Here is a 13,800-nt window from a genome sequence, read left to right on the forward strand (position 1 = left end):
TATATACTGTCTAGTATAATGGTCCCTGATAGACACTATGAAATGATTTCTGACATTTTAATGAAAATTTGAAATGCTTTATGAAGTAAAAAAAAAAAACGCAAGGACTTCTGCATGATGTTAAATTACTATATGTACTTGGAGAAAGAAAATAGAAAGACGAGAATTCGAGACAGAACGTATCATTTACTGAATAAGGAAACGCATAGAAAAAATACGGATAATTAAATTACGAGGCGAATTTTAGCAAGTTAATGTTAGTATTTTTTTATGTTAAATTACTATATGCACTTGGAGAAAGAAAATAGAAAGACGAGAATTCGAGACAGAACGTATCATTTACTGAATAAGGAAACGCATAGAAAAAATACGGATAATTAAATTACGAGGCGAATTTTAGCAAGTTAATGTTAGCATTTTTTTATAATTAAAATGTTGACTTCATTCATTCATCAGCCATTGCCGAGGTCTGGAAATTAACATCATTCATTCATCAGTCAAGGTCTTGTCACGGTATGGCTTGATGCCAAAAAAGTGGGCGTGACTTAAAAAACTGCGATTCTTCTGGCAAATACACCACAGCATCATCAAAGCAAAATCTAAATTTTCCGCCAGTCCTATGGTACAAATTCCAATACTCTCACTAACATCAAGATGTAACCACGGGACAGTTAACTTTTCCATAAGTCTAAAGGCATGGGACAGATATTTTTTTGAAATACGAATGCCACGGGACACGTACTTTTTTAAAATGAGAATTTTGTTTTGTACTGGTCCCATCATTGTGAAAAATTTTGCCTGGTCCCTAATTCGGATGAGACCGTATGTTGGCACATAAAAGACCCCTCACTGCACAATGGCCCTATGTGCCGAGTATAGGTATAAATTTGAAGCCCTCCATCGGCAAGTGGTGGCGTGTCCATATGAGTTAGACAAACAAACAAACTAAACTTTTTTGTTGTTTTTTGAGTATGTCAAGTGTTACTAATCTAATGATATTTTGACCCGGAACCTTTTAACTTAGGCTTAAATTCAGTTGCCACCTGCTGATCAATCAAAAGAGGTAACGTCATTGTTAAATTAAGTTGTCGTCTGCACTTAGATAAAAGCAAAATATTGTAGAAAGCAAACATTTATAGTCACTAGCATATGACTTTTAAAGTTTTGATCATGCATATAGCTTTCTTCCTTACTTAACGAAATCATAGGGCAGTTTAATCATGCCTTCGGTAGTTTCCAGTTTGTAAGGAAACAGTCCAGCACACTATATGAAGGAAAGCGGAATATCCAACTCAGGCAAACAGTTTGGTTCTTAATCTTGGGTCTGGCAAAACGCATGTTGCCCTCAGTCAAACCATTTCTTTTCCTTGAGGTAAATAGCTGTACCCTTTGTTGAAAACGAAATTGATAAACCCAATATTTACTACTTAATAATATTATGTATAGATACATTTTTCTTTTTTCTTTCTTTTTCTTTTTATTTATAAGAACCAGGCAGAAGTAAAAATAAATGATTCATGATAGTAATAGTTTTATTTTAATTAACACAATTTTATTAAAAAACATCAAAATAAATGTTTTAATACAAATATAAATGGGTTTTTTGCAGAGGTAATTATAAATTGAATTTTATAAATGCCCTACTGTGCTGAAACAATCAGTAGTATCCTTTATAGGGTGCTTATATGTGCTGGCGATTTTTTAAAAAATCCTACATGTTTAATGAATATGAATTATATGCCTTTGAAGAGCTTATATAACAGAATATAAATCAATCGAAAAACCCATGGGTTATTTTAATTATGAATAAATATTATGATAATAAAACATGAAACTTCATGAAATTTTAGTTATCTCCCTTGACACTCTTCTGTGAAGGAGTCGAAAAGGATGCATTTCACTCTTCTGTGTAGAAGGTGAGGATTTATGAAAAATGAATTGTTGCAGTCCATTTTTGCTAGCGCTCTCGAGCGCTAGCAACTACGTTAGTCTATATTTCTGGAATACGCATGCTCGACTTCACGGTCGGGCATTCTGGGAAAACTACTGAAGATAGACTCTACGATGATAATTTCGTTTTATCATAAAAATTGATATGGTCCGAATTCTGAATTTCTTAATTTATTGTGTAACCTATGATTAAAAGTACAAGAAAATTTGGGTCATATAATGTCAAGATCACAACTGGTCAAACCTAGCTTTCCTTAAAGCTAACCATGTATACTACCTTCCTAGATAATTCCGGCAAGCTCAGAAACAAACCCAGGAAATCTTTCAGAGTATTCGGAAAGACACGAGAAACGATTGATTCAATGCAGTAGCACTGATATAATTATAATTCTTTAATTTCTCATTTTTCCTTTTTTGACGGAAAAGCCCGAGTAATGATCCGATTGTTATTGCTGGCGCTCTCGAGCTAGCAATAACTCGAGATGTATGCTCGACTTCATGGTAGGACACTCTGGGAATACTACTTGTAGATAAATTGTCAATTTCGTTTTTTAATCTGAAAATGCATATGATCTGAAGTTTCGCGTTTTGTTGTCTAATCACAAATAAACGTTCAAAAGGTAACAGTAAATGCCAAAATTGTACAGATCAATTATAATTTCTAAAATTATAATTTAAAAAAACTAGCTATTTTTAACTATCTTCCTGGATCTTTCCGGCAAGCTCGGAATAACAACCTCGGATATGTTTTCCGAGCTTGCCGGGAAAGGCCCGAAAGGACTCTGATGCGATTGCTACAAAACAGTACCACACTGGACTGTTTTTAAACTAGCTGTTCATTGGTTCTACTTATCTCTTATTTTTCACTTCAAAATTGAAATTACGGAAAACTACAGAATGCTTAAAGCACAGTATCCCGAATTTAATCCAACAATAGCCTTTTTATAAATAGTCTGATGAATATTCTGTATTAAACACTGAATAGCTGATACATTCACCATTCTGAATTAAAACACACACACCCCAACACTACCTCCAGTGTACCACTGTGTCTTCCTATTAATAATTAAGGACGACCATTTGATTCTGAAGGGGGGGGGCTGAAAGATTTTGGAAATAAATAATCTGTCCTCAAAAAAGTTGGAAATAAATAACTGTCTTTCCACGACCGGCAAGAAAATAAATAATCTGTCATTGGCTATTACTACTTAACCCCCCCCCTCCCGGTCCCTCTTTGAACTTTTTTGTTTTTGTTTTTGTCAAACTTTTTCGATTAAGAAGAAAATAAATAATCTGTCCTTGATCATTTTGAAAATAAATAATCTGTCCTTGACTGGCATGAAAATAAATAATCTGACTCGAAAGATTTTGCCAGACCCCCCCCCCCCCTCCTCAGAATCAAATGATCGTCCCCTTAATCGATTCAGCAAATAAATCCAATAATTCAGATATCTAATTCTGTGGTTTATGATAGCTACAGCGCTAGCTCACCTATCTTTTTAAAAGATAAGCTTGTTGATGTTATGTTGATTCTCATATATACTTAGGACAGGTAAAGCAAAATATTCCAACAAAAATAGGACTTTTATATGGAAAACCATCTTTCCAGCAGTTTTTCTTCTTATTTGTCTGAGAAAAACAAGTGTGGAGTTTCACCTTATTGCCCAAATGAAGACAGTTTGATTCTCATAAAAAAACTGTAATAGACATTAAAAACTACCTAAAATCATTGAATATCGGAGATATACCTTCTGAGGGGCACTTAATATGCCTTCGAGCTGGTATTTTTACACTAGCAGGGGATTATTCTATCTGTCCCTTCCACCGATACTCCCTTGGTGTAAGATGGAAGAAGAAAACATCCTGCTCACACCCAAGTCACACTCACCATTCAAAGGCCAAAGCAGAGGTTGGGAGGAGCATCACACTATATATGTCACGGCACCTCCATACAGTGTATGGAAGTGTTGTTCCTGTCGGCTCAGGTATTACATTTAGAATTGCATCCCTTGTAGACTAAACCTTTAAGAACAGTACCTGTGATCATACACCTATTCAACAGGCTATTGTTTGTTCACATTCTCTGTCATCGTCGGAACCCACAGGTTTTCTCTCCGTTACACTACATTCAACATGGGCGTAGTCACAGGGGGGCAGCGGGGGCATTAGCCCCCCCCCCCCACTTTCAGATATGGGGGGACAAGAGTATGTCTGTCCCCCCCCCCCCACTTAATGTAGAACAAAGTCACAACTATGTTGAAATTATAGTAAACCTCATAGCTATTATATCATTGTGCCCCCTCAAAAATAATGTCTGATGACCTTTTTCTTTTTTTTTTTTTTTTTTGCTTGTCAAGGAATTTTTGGTAATTGATAGTGTCTCCCAACTGAAAATATATGGTTGTGCCCCCACTCAAAGTGAAATTGCTTCCTATAGGCCTGTTAATTTCTTTATATTACACGTTTTAGATCTTTCTTGGATTTGAGCCCCCACCCCACCCCCACCCCCACTTTTAAGTTTGTGACTACGCCTCTGTTCAACATGTAGTGTTACGGAGAGAAAACCCTTGGGTTCCGATGATGATTCTCTGTAAAAATGATTGTGTTTAATTTTAAAATACTGGTATTTGATATATAATAAAGCTAGTCTTTGATAATTCTAGTAGATTCATGCTGTACATGTGGTATATAACTTGTACATGTATGTACTAAATACGACAAAACAAAACATACCCTTTTTCATGTCACACCGTGTATCAGATCCTAACCATTATCAACCTAGGGTCATACTGTTGTCTCAGGCTGATACAAGGTGTGATATGAAAAAAAAGCTACATATTATATCAAATATAATTCATAGAACAATGAATTAATTTTTTATATAATTAATTATAAATGTATGAACTTTTTAACCCCCCCACCCCCCACCCTGAAATTTTATGATTATTTTACGTATTTTTTTATTGACTGGGTAATTTTTATTTACAGCAGATATATATTTTACATGTAACTCTAGATGCCTGTTACATTTCATTTAAATAGGTTTATGCAGTAAATGCAGAAAAAGTATCAGCGATGAAATGAAATCATGTGAGGTAAGATTTACACTAGGCATCTTTTTCAAGGCGTTCTCCATTTAAGTACTAAATAAAGTCTGCAGGGTAAAAAATATCTGAGTTTAAATAATTTAAACTCCCTTGGTTCATATGGAGGGTGATCATGTTTAAAAATCTATACACGTATAAATTCACAATTTGTTAGACGGAAAATTTGTATATCAGTCCATTTTTCTACATATGAAATTAATTGATCTGAAACTTTTATCTCAAACACTGTACATTGCAATTCTTAATGTTTCCCTTTTTACATGTCATATCTTGCTTTTTAAATTTTGAACTGTCAAATTTTAGCAAGTTATCATTCATGAAAATTCAAACATCAATCACTGTATTTTATACACATTCATACTATAAAATTGTATCTGATGATAAAAAAATTAAATTTACAAGTGTCGAGTACGTCAACTAGCCCCTGCACGTTCATCTATGCCCAGCCTTGAATTCAGCACATTGGAATATAACAGTCAGATGTCTAATTCATGTAAATGGTACATCTACTAGTTATAAATATTGTGCCTCCCAAGTACACTGATTACTTTTAAGCATTCACTTAAAATTTACTTAATAATCACATTGCAGTAACATTCATAGTCTTGAAGTCTTATATATTCAACAATTTTCAAAATACGCATAGAATGTGGAGATATCATGCTGTGTTTGTTTCTATCATTGTTTATTTTTATTATAAGATGGAGTGTGTCAAAGAGAAAATTCATATGAGAGTGGATGTACAATATATACCATTAATCTGACCCTACCCATATACATACAGATCATCCTCATCATCATACAAAACATAAATCTATTAATCTTGATGTCCATTTTATCTGTTTATGTAACTGCATGATACTTGAAGGAAATATAATGAAATTATTTATCTGAATCAGTTGGGGAGAGGATTATCTAAGTATTTGGAACTTCTGTCTAATACCTTTGACATGAACTGTCAATGAAATATGTTTCATTAATTAAAAATTTAATTTATTTAGGATATATTTATCAGTGTAAAAGCATTAAGTCATTTAACTATGTACCATTCTTTTGTAAAATGACATAAACATAGTATAATGATATATTTTCAGTGTTGTCAAAAAGTACCCCCTGCTTCTAACTGCAAAATGACCCTGAATGACACAGCGGAGGTAATGTTAATTAAAATACAGGATTTTTTACAAAGTAAAATATTTATCAATTTACTCTCAATTTACATCTCAATATTCAAACATTAATGCATATGTACTTTATATTTCCATGTAAAATGCTGATGACTTGGCATTCATTTGAAATGGTTATAATATCTTTATTATCTATCATCATGATAAACGTTTTTTCAGCAATCCAGGAGCCTCCGGCCAAGGGCAGAGAATTATGATGAAAATTGCCATCCAGAGACTTTGTCACAGGTATTTATTTTGAAGATTGATTCTCTGCAATTTGTAATCATTAGGTTTAAACAATACCCCACTTAACAAGTTACAGAAGGTATAAAATATTTGACCTCAGGCCCATGAAAGGGGGGGGGGGCAGAAGGGGGCTGCTGGTCTCTACTCTTTTTGGAGGATAATTTTTTGATGTAGTTTAACTGTAAATTTTCATTTGGAAGCTGCTCCCCCCCCTCCCATTTCTGTATGTTACAGTGGATCGCTGGCAAATTCCAGCATTAAAAAAAAAATGTAAGGAATAGAGGAAGGTACAACAACCCTCCTCTCCCTCCTCTCCACCCAATAGAATTTTTAGCTCTACTGGTCAGAGACCAGGAGAGCCTATGCGATAGTAGGGTGTCCGTCGTCCGTCTAGCTGTCTGTCTGTAAACAATTTTTCAAAACGCTACTCCTCCTACAGTTTTGGTCTGATTTCAATGTAACTTGGCACACAAGTAGACTACACTAAGATACGTAATTTAGTGCATCGGTTTTTGATTTCGATGAACAGTATTGTCATGGTTACTAAAATAGAAATTTCTGTGAAATTCCTTTAAAACCCTACTATTTCTACAGTTTTAGTCTGATTTCAATATTACTTGGCATACAAGTAGACTTCACTAAGATACATAATTTGATGAATTGGTGTTTGATTTTGATGAATGGTTATCCATGGTTACTTAACATAGAAATTTTTGTAAAACTCTTTTTAAACATTACTCCGGCTACAGTTTTGGTCTGATTTCAATCTAATCTGACACACAATTAGACTACACTATGATACATGATAGTTTATATCAGATTTTGATTTCAGTAAATGGTGTTTCCATGGTTACTAAAAATAGAAATTTCTGTGAAATACTTTCAAAACACTACTCCTCCTACAGTTTTTCCTTGATTTCAATATAACTTGGCACACAAGTAGACTACATTAAGATACATAATTCTATTTATTACTGCATGTTGTAAAGTTTCAAATCCAAGTGCTACTTTTCCTTTGTTATACATACAGACCAGTAGAGCTACAGTTTCATAAGAGACCTCTGGTTTATTTTAAACATTAGTATATTTTTTAAAATTTAATTCTATTTAATAAGTATTATTTTACTTTTCATATTTTTAGACCCCCCCCCCCCCCCCGTCTTTGAATTGAAACATGTTGTTACGGGCTTGCACCCGTCCATCAGTCTGTCAGATCATCTGCTTTTTTCAGTGCAACTCCTATGAAACTACTTACTCAAAAGAATTTCATAAAACTTTGTATTAAATATATAAGGACATTATGTGTAGACATCTGAGAAGATGTGAATATTCTGATTCATTTTTTTTAAGCTCACCTGGCTGAGCTGAAGGCTCAAGTGAGCTTTTCTGATTAAAATTTGTTCATTGTCTGTCATCGTCATCATTGTCATCAACTTTTTACAATTTCGTCTTCATCTCCAGAACCACTGGGCCAATTTCAACCAAACATGGCACACAGTGTCCTTGATTAAAGGGAATTCACTCTTGTTCAAATGAAGGGCCACACCCTCTTTCAAGGGGAGATAATAAAGAAAAGTAAAAATTGTGTGGGGTCATTTAAAAATCTTCTCTGCAAGAACCACTGGGCCAGTAAGGATAAAAATTATGTGAAAGCTTTCTGACATAGTGTAAATTCAAATTTTTTCACATCATCCACCCGGTGGTAGGGTGTGGCCACAATTGGCAATCAAAGTTTTATATAGAAATTCATGGAAAATTATCTTTAAAAATCTTTTTTTTAGGAAGTCATGATTAGTCATATTCATGCTGGCTGCTACCACTCCGGGTGTCTGTGGCTGAGTTTACATGGAATTAGTGAAAGAACAGGTGAGTTGACAACTGATTGCCTGCATGAATTGTTCTTTCCTATAAACTGTTTACAGTTTTCCCCTCATATTATTTTTGTCATATCACACTTACAAACAATTTTGTCCTGCCTTAAATTTGCCTAGACGCAGTTGTGTTAAAAATATAATTCTGTCATCTTTGAATTTGCCCTGTAAACAGTTAAAGTTCTATCACTTGCAACAAGGGTGAAAGGGGCTAAGCAAAGCCCTGATCAGTCATGTTAATATGGAAGAATCCTCAGGTAGTGAGGGCTCAAGTTTGATCAAATTATGGCCTCTTGCCTTTTAGGTAAGGTGGGGCCACAATTGGATATTAAAGTTTTACATACTGTAGATTCCTAAATATACACGAGGAGTTAATTTTCGCGTAATTACGTGAGAAGCACCACTCGCAAAATAAAATTACTCGCTTTTATTTTTATGGTGCTGAAATCAATGTAAAATCCTTTGAACAACTGTCCACTCACGAATTATTGTTCTCGAGATTTGACGTGAAAGAGCCATTTTGCGATAATAAGTACTTGCGAAAAATAAGGAATCTACAGTACTAGTAAATAGGAATTAAGTTGGGAAAAATCTTCTGATGAAGAACAGCAGGGCCATAGTGACTCAGGTGAGTGTTGTGGCACATAGGCTTCTTGTTTGGTTCTGTTGAGCAATGTTGCCCGTGGATTTCTTATTTTGATTGATGGTCCTCAATTTGCATTGCACATAGTGTATTTTAAAATAGCTAGTTAGAACATTAAATGCCATTAACTGAATATGTCTATGACAATAATGCTTATTCATAATTGCATGATGAAGTGCTACTCAAAGATTTTGTTTTATGGAATCGTTGATATTCCTATTTGATACATTATTTTTTTCTTTTTTTAGGTATAGCATAGTACGCTATGACTTCAGTGAAGCTCAGGCAGGTAAAAGCTATTGTGATGCCGAAATTGCACACATGCGCTCCAAATCAAGAATGTTTGTTTCATCAGGGAAGAATGTAACAACACCATTTGACATGAAGAAGGCAATAATGGATGAAAGTGGTGTGGCAGGATGCCAGTGTGCAGTTGTGGAAGTTGACAAGAAAAACAGACTATGATGAGTCATAGCATCAAAGGAGTTACTTCCATCAGTAATCTTGCTTTTGATGGAGAAGAAATCTTTGCATGGCACAGTTTCAATGTGGGCATTGGTATGAAGATAAAGAGAGAAGATGTCTTGAAATCTGAACTACTTGACACAGGACTCATTATACTATCAGACTTTGAAGAGCCACCAACAAAGTATGGTATGATCTCCTCTCAGAGAAAAGAAAACTGTTCAGATCCACAGAGACCCCAAACCAGGATTTTCCACTGTTCCGAATTAGGCTGTAATCAGCAGTTCTCCACTTATCAGCTTCTGCAAGAACATATGGATCTAGATCGACATGTGCAAGAAAAAACCTCAACATTCGATGAAATTCGACATCTTTGGTCAGAAACATGTCATTCAAATTTGTTCAAGTCTAAACAGTTGCATCAAATAGGCGCAGATTACCACTCCTTGGAAGATTCCAATTTATCAGGAAAAAAGCTTCCACAAGGATGGGCACTAAAAAAAGCAAGAAAATTTGCTTGCTTCTTTACCAGAGTAAAAGAATTTCTCCAAAGAGTGTATCATGAAGGTGAAGAATCTGGAAGGAAAGCAATTCCGATTGAAGTAGCTCAGCGTATGAAACCTCTGAGAGATAGCAATGGTGAGAAGTTTTTCAGTTCTGAGGAATGGCTGCAGCCTTCTGAAATTAACTCTTATTTTGGTAGACTTTCTCTGAATGGAAAGGCCAGTGGTTTCAAGGAGGAACCAGAGAATGATGAACACCTGAGAGAATCTTGCAGTCAATAGAAGAGGAAGAAGAAAGAGAAAACATAAGAAATACACTTTTGTTTGAGAATAGCAGCACTGTGTGATGTAAATGATATAACTGCATACAGGTAAAGACGTCTGTATATTGATATTGTTAGCATTTTAGGGAATATATATATTATGTGTCTGTGAGTGTGCATAAAACATTCATAAATTTTATGATGTTTAAACTTTTTGTACCAATAAAATAATTTATTGTTGAAGGTTTTTTTTTTCAAGTTTGTCATGGTAACAATTTGTGATGCTGCACAAGGTAATTCCAAGTTTTTTCTCTGTTTAGCATCCACCCATCTTTCAACCTACCGATTTACAAAAAAATGCACAAGTCTAAAATTAACCACAGATTTTAAAGTTGGAAAAATGATGCATTTAAAGGATATGATATATTATCTATTTTTCTCATAGAGAGAATTATTCTGTAGGAAAATCAATGTATTAAATGATTATTATATACCTAATTTGACAGATTATAGAAAATATATAAAGAAATTGACAGAATTCAAAGGTTTATACCAAAAGAATCAATTTCAGGACTCCTGATTTTTTTTTTTTCTGATCTTGATTTTCGAAACCAAAGCACATGAGGATGCTAAACATATAAAAAAAAACTTTGGATGGCCTAAAACTTTGAAAAACAAATTTTGTAAAGCTTGAATTCAGAAGAAAAAGGCAAATTTTTGTACAAAGTTTGATTTTAGGGAAACATAATTGTTTAAGCATGTAGCTTTGTTTGATTTTAGAAGGGAAAAAAATTATGTCCAAATAAATAAAAGACTCAATGAATTTTTTGTTTTAAAAACAATGTTATAGCATAAATTTTTCAAGTTTATTGCAATGAAAAGATATTAACAACTACTATGATAACAAAAATATTTGTTTAAAAAAGTAGTTCTGGTACAGAAAAAAGATGATGTGTTCTTTTATTTAAAAAAAAAAAAAGATTCGTCAAAAATCATGTTTGTTATATATGGTTATCAAACATTGCTTTATTTAAGAAATAATGTATCATTTTTAAACATCTATCGGGATATAAATACGGGTTGGTCACGAGATCAAATTCCATAAAGCCCGAAGGGCTTTATGGTAAATTTGATCTCGTACCAACCCGTATTTATATCCGATAGATGTTTAAAAATGATACATTATTATTTATATTTACATTTATGACTTATTCATATTTTATATTTTCCTGATTATAATCTTTAACGCGTGAAATGTTTTATTTTTCAAACTCAACGGCACGTATTTGATCCATTGTTTGCGCGTCGACCCTTTATGACGTCACTGAGAAATTACGTCGAACGTTTATGACGCGAGGAACCTGTGTTTATACGGATAGAGATACGCGTTGCTTTCAATAGTGTTATATAAGGGAAAACATTTGCAAGTGTAAATATATATATTTAAAAGTAAATTATAGTCCGTTGTCATGGTAACCAAAGATTGTTTTTGACATATATAATGATTATTTAAGATGTATTTTTAATTATGCTTATTTAAATGTGCTAGGTGACATATACAGCGGTTATTCTTTTTTCTGACATTGTATGGATATATCTTTGTTATTTTCAACAAAAATGCATTTTAGACATATTCCGTTGCCATGGTAGCAAATTATCTGTAAAACTAATTGGTTTAACTTAATTTTGCAATACATAAGATGTGTACTCCCTATTGTATATTCCCAAAATTCTTGCATAAGTGGTATATCTTCTTTAACATACAACAAAAATGAGATGGTTTATGCTTTTTTGTCAAAAAATGAATTTTTCGGGAGATTTTGTTGCCATGGTAACAAAATATATTAAGAAAACCCATGGGTTTTATTTAATTTTTTAATTGTTCATAATGTGCACTTTCTAACATATATAATCAGAATTTCTGAACTTGTGGGATTTTTTCATAATATTCTGTTCAAATGTGCAAGATTTTAAGAAAAAATGTAAAAGGCGAATTTCATGAAACACAGCAAAATGAACTCAAATTTAACACTTTTTAGAAATGATGAACGATTATAACAATATGGTAATAATTGAATATTTTTTATGTTACTTCCTGGGAAAAAAGATTCATTTGTGTTATTTTCATCGAAGAAGCACTGCTCCATCATTAAATTATAGCTAAATTGACCATGCAGTTTTGCTATTTGTTGCTTGCTAGCCTTTTACTATAACATGGCGTCTGGTTTCCATGGCAACAAAGGTTGGCCAATAAAATCATAGCATCCAATGATGTTCCATTGGTCCATAAAGCAACATATCAAAATTTCCAAAAAATCTGAGATGGTCATGAATCACCCCCTGTCTGGTTCTTACAAATAGCTGTACTGAATACAATTTTATCAATAAATTAAAAAAATTCAAATAATAAAAAACAAAAACAAATTCTAATAACAGCGTATTACTTCCCTTGATCGAGTGTGCTAAAGTTTCAAATGTTGATTAGGCCTAGGCCTTAAATAAAAAAAAATTGTTTGTTTGCATTTGCCTAGCGACCCACTTAAAATGCACCCGACCCAACCCCCTTTTTAGCCATTTTTTGATATTTTTTTTTTTTGCGGGGGAGGGTGTAGGTTTTAAGTTTTCAGGATTTTGAAACTGTTTCAGTTTCTATTTCTGTTTTTTTTTTCATCATTTAGTAGCTTAAAATCAATGGAGTTATTTACATTTACATGTAGTAACTCTTTGAAAAAAAAAACAAACTATGATTTGTTGTCCAAAAGAAAAACCTGAAAACTAATATCTTTTTTATTTTAAAAAAAACCCATTCCTACCTACCCACTCTAAAAATTACAACTGCAAACAAAGAATTTTTTATGCTTGGCCTTACCATATTCCTCATTTATTGAATGTTTGATTTCAATGAAATCAATTCATGTACTTCTAGGAAACACATAACCCAGCAATGCCATTGGTATTAGTGTCACCAGTCGTATAGTAGTTTTCCCATGCAGATATTTTTGCTTTTAAACGGGGGATCCTCATAAAGGTTTAGATGTATTACAATGATTTTGATTCCCAATCAGTATGAAATAAAGCTTTTTTTTTCTCTCTCTCTCTCTTTTTTTTTTTTTTAAAAAACTCTTTCACTTGCAAACGCGCGCCTATATATAATTCTTGTTGTAGTGTAGCCTTACTATTTAATTTTTATATATACGAGTAGTATCTCAATTCACAACTGAATTAATATGACAAATGATTGTAGGAAGCTCAGTTTCAGTTTTTTTTTCAGTTTCAGATTGGTCAGTATTATCGTTTCATATGCAAAGTAATATTCATTTCGTGATATGGTAATCAATTTACTAAATTTAATCACTCTCGAATAGTATTAGTGTAGTAGTGGCCTTTAGTGAAGAATAACACCACTTATGGGTTCATCGTTTATTATTAAATACTTCAGTGTTGATATGGATGGACACAATGATAATATAATTGTTGTAGTTATAGTTTTAAGCCCTGTAATAGGAATAAACAATATTGAGCATAAAAAATCAACAATAAACTTGCAAGGGAATATGTATAATACAAGAAGGATAACTCTTGC

At 33.3% G+C, this 13,800-nt stretch overlaps 1 pseudogene; it reads left to right on the top strand.

The window, feature by feature from the left end:
• The first annotated feature begins 5,758 nt into the window (after positions 1-5,758).
• Positions 5,759-10,248, top strand: LOC133196941 (uncharacterized; annotated as a pseudogene).
• Positions 10,249-13,800: the final 3,552 nt, after the last annotated feature.

Source organism: Saccostrea echinata, unplaced genomic scaffold, assembly GCF_033153115.1.
Source record: "Saccostrea echinata isolate AGI-Se365-2 ecotype Australia unplaced genomic scaffold, CSIRO_AGI_Sech_v1 ptg000030l, whole genome shotgun sequence".
In the NCBI taxonomy this organism is placed as follows: Eukaryota; Metazoa; Mollusca; class Bivalvia; order Ostreida; family Ostreidae; genus Saccostrea; species Saccostrea echinata.